We start from the raw sequence: 4,668 nt of genomic DNA, 5'->3' as shown, positions 1-4,668 counted from the left end.
ACATAGGTCACAACTTTGATGAAAATTTAAATCCAACTTTAAATATATATAGTCTGATAAAAAATAAAATTAAACCAATTAATTTATTCATTCAATCGACATGAGATAATAAGATAACATGGACTTGCGTGCTTAGACTCGCACAAAGAGGCCCCAAAGTTGGCTAATAAACAACCAAGTATCTCTTAGCCCACCTGAATCCCTAACCCCAGTTTGGCAGTTTGGGGAACATATAGAGAAGGACAGTGTACCCCTCTTTCTCTCTCTCTCTCACACACACAATTGTTGAACTACTTGGATTAAAACCTTAAGTTATTAAATATGAATACACAATTAATATCATTTAAATGTTATTTTCGACATGTCTTTTCACGAGACTGTACTTGTTTTTCCATTAAAGCTTTAGATGTGATCAATTTATTCAAATGGGCAGCGACAAGGTTTAAATTCGGAATTTTATTTCAGATTAAACTAAAAGTTTAAACTATTAGATAAAATCACACACTCTCTCTCTTCAAGAGTATATTTAAAAACAATAACCATAACCATGGCCTTGTGCTTTCTCCCATGCACTTGTCTTCATCACCTCCAACACTTGTTCATTAGTGTTGCATTTCATTTTACCTGTCCTCCATTCCTCCCTTATCTCTCTGTCCATAACTTGTCTTAAACAGTCACTTTTCTCTCCTAATTTAAATCCACTTTACCCCCTCCCTTCAGTTTTCTTTCACACGCAATCAAGATCACAAGTTCCCTGACAAATAATCTTAGTTTTCATCATCACTTTTACTTCCTAACAATGTCTAGCAGAAGATCCCGGATGAGGCAGCAGGAGTTTCCAGGATAAGTGAAGATCAGATTGCCGATCTTGTGTCCAAATTGCAACAACTTATTCCTGAGATCCGCAATAGGCGTTCAGACAAGGTTGCTTACAATTTCTTGTTCTTTCTTTATAATATACATCTGTGTGCACGTGAGCGCGCGTATACTACATACCAAACATATATTTAAATAAAATGCAATGGTGCGTATAGTTTTTTTTTCTATCCTCGTATCTTGTTCATTATAGTGCTAGTTCTACGTATTACTAAATCTCAAACATACACTAAACCTGAGTGTGAGAGCACATAAAATTTCTCTCGATCCTAATTATCTAACTAGTTTTGTTTAACAATGACAGGTTTCAGCCTCAAAGGTGTTGCAAGAGACTTGTAACTACATAAAGAATTTACATAGAGAGGTGGATGACCTAAGTGATAGATTATCACAGCTTTTGGAATCAATAGACAGTGACAGTGCTCAAGCAGCCATAATTAGGAGTTTATTAATGTGAACTTGGAGCTTAGATGCTAGCTACTTTCTGCTTTGTTACTGTCTAGGGACTTGGGAAGTTTGATTAATTAATTGAAGCTCCATTGTATCCCCTATGTATTAATATTCCATAGACTTGCCTTTGCTAAGTCAAATATATAAATATAATGAGCGATTGAAGATGTTATCTAGGATGTGTCAGTGTATATTCAGTTCCGAACTTGTGATATGCCAAATTTGGAATATTTTCTATTTGTATTGATTAAAGCGAATTAAAATCTGGATTTTATTATAGTCAAAATCAATAATTAATTCAACTATATATTTCATAAGATCCCATACTATTCAATCACATAGTTCATTAATTGCCTTTTATCAAAATCTGCTAAAAATCTTATGTTAATCCACACCAAACAAGAACTAAGCTGCACCTCTCCTTTCTCTCCCTAACCACCCACACTACTAATCGTATGTACACACTCATATATGCATATATTAACAAATGGGTTGTTTGTAAAAGTTTTAGCAGATTTTAATAAAAATTGATTAAATATGTGGTATAAAAGTTGTGTGTCACATGAAATATATGATTAAAATTGAATGAAATGAGAATATACAGAGAATTTAAGGACAAGTCTCGCTAGCTTTTTTGGTGTGGATTAACATAAGATTTTTAGCAAATTTTGATAAAAGACGAATTATGTGATTGAATAGTATGGGATCTTATGAAATATATAGTTGAATATACAGAGACTTTAAGGATAAGTCTTGCCACAATCTTTTTTAATAAAATAATTTAGCATTAAATTAGAACATATTCAAATTAGAAGTTCAAGATTCAGTACTACCTACATAAGCATATGAAGGTTATATTAATACATGCATGCACTCTTTAACATCCACTGTCCCATATCGTAATTATTTAATGCAAGAGAGCTCAAAATATGAAAGGATCTTACATCAAAGTTTACATAAGGGATTACATAATGTTCACATGTCATTCTATCATTTGTTAGTTTAAATCATAGTTAACTTTTTCATCCAATCTTTTCTCTTCACATTATTTTCGGTAACCGCTTATGTACCTTTTTTATGTACAAGTAGCAAAATTCAATAGGAAATGTACTACACAACATCAACATTTGACTCAATGCACTAACATGTGACTTGGCATCGAATTTATTTCCAAGTAAAAATTCGTATATGTAACTACTTACATCTTTTTAATTGTGTATGTTATGGTTTTAGCTATAATAGCCCGATATGTTTACCTTATCTGTCTCATCATAATAGCTCGAAAAGAACTATATAGATGACGTTTAATTATTAATTACTTTGCTTATCTAGCTTCTATGACACTTGAAGAGAATAGTTTTAAGTTTTTAATTGCTATGGAAAATTTAATAAAAAATTTAGCACTCAATGATAGGAAAATTGCGGTTAATAGGATATTTATATGATTCACAGCAGTATTTATGTGAATGCAACATGAGTTAAAATTGGGCAACTTGAAGCCTTGAACAAAGAAAAACTCCCAAAAATTCCTATTTATTTATTATTTAGTATTTATATTTGAAACTTATCTGTTTGTTGGAAACTTTTAAAAAATGTATATAGTTTCTATAAATCCGTTTTAAATGTTTGATAGGTATTATTTTTAATTATAAAATAATTATTTGATTGATTCAAAATTAAAATAATATTAAAATAAGAACACACATCTTTACGCTTTTTTTAAGCTAGCTCGCCTTGCCTATACACATTTGCCTTTTACAACATTGATAAAAAATTAATGCCTTTAATTAAGGCTTACAACCCTTATTTCAAGCAAAATAATAATGACTAATATCTAGATAATAATTAGATTCTAGATAATGATTAAAATTTAGAAAATGATAAATATTAAAAAAATCAAAATCCCATGTTCATCTTCATCATCTTCCTTAGATTGATGTAATCGAAGGTTGTATGATATTTTCATCCAATTTTTCATGACAAGGACAATCCATTTGATAAATTCAACCAAAGTAAGAACGGATAAAGAATCCCATCTCAATTTGTTGATTTATGACTTGAAATCTAGCATAAACACAATTGCTTAAGTCAAATTGCATATTAATTTTGAAGGAGCAAGTTTTCTTCTACATTTGGGCTAGTATTGTTGGACCACATTTTGGATATCTCAACATTGGGCACCTCATCGATTTCGATCGAAGGACCGTTTTAGCCATCATCATCCCAATTCAAAGGTTTTTCCATATTCAAATTAAAAAGGACAAAAAGAGTTTTGTCCCAAAACAGTGTTTTTGTCATTGAATTCTACGAACACCAACTCGTCTCTATCAAGAATGTGGTTGTGCAAGGATACCAATTGACGTAACATGAAATGTGAAATAAGTAATGGACAAAAGGAATGACCTAAAAACATGTTATTTCACAAAGAATACCTCAAATTTAGAAATCAAATATTCGTAGATTGTTCGTAAAGAATACCGAATTTTTGATCTTGATCGCAAAATCATTGATTATAATGAATATTTACGATTGACAAATTTGAAGAATCCAATAATAAGAAAAAATTTCTCACTGAACTTTAGTTCGTCAAGAGCTTAATACCTTTAATTAAGGTTTACAACTATTATTTAAAGAAAAATAAGGATAACAACTAAAATCTAAATAATAACTAAAATCTAGATAATGACAAAAATTAAAAAATTCTAATTGAATTTGAATACTGAATTTATTTCCTAAACAAATACTAACTAAACGGTTATTAAATTAAAAATCACATAAAATAAATTGAAACCAGTTACACATTCAATTTTCATCATTATTGACAACTAGCATTAGGCATGAAATAAGTGACAAACAAAAGATACGATCTAAAACCTCGTTCACTTGTAAAGAATATACCTAATTTAGGAATTAAATATTCGTCATTTTTTTGCAAAGAATACCAAATTCTTGACCTTGGCCGCAAAATCATTGATTCTAATAAATTTTTTTATTTAGGATCGACAAATTGAATGAAATTCAATACTGGGAAAAAATTTTCTCACCTAATTTTATTTCATCAAAATCTTATCTCTTTAGTTAAAACGTACAACCCTTATTTAAAGTAAAATAGTTATAATGACCAAATCTGGATATTTACAAAAAAATAAAAGTTTTAATCCAAACAAATACCAACTAAGAGATAATTATATATAAAAAAAAAATCCCCCTTACATGGAAATGAAATATAAAAAATAGATAAAATTGTATAAATTAAACTGAAATAAGTCACACATTTGACAGGTAGGATGGATTTTGACATGAAATCATCTACAAGAAAATGCCTTCCAAGGGTAAAAGGGT

General features: G+C 29.8%; 1 pseudogene; it reads left to right on the top strand.

The window, feature by feature from the left end:
* The first annotated feature begins 551 nt into the window (after nucleotides 1-551).
* Nucleotides 552-1,537, top strand: LOC111396541 (annotated as a pseudogene).
* Nucleotides 1,538-4,668: the final 3,131 nt, after the last annotated feature.

The sequence above is a fragment of the Olea europaea genome, chromosome 6, assembly GCF_002742605.1.
Source record: "Olea europaea var. sylvestris chromosome 6, O_europaea_v1, whole genome shotgun sequence".
Taxonomy (NCBI): domain Eukaryota; kingdom Viridiplantae; phylum Streptophyta; class Magnoliopsida; order Lamiales; family Oleaceae; genus Olea; species Olea europaea.
This window is presented reverse-complemented; position numbering and strand designations above follow the sequence as displayed.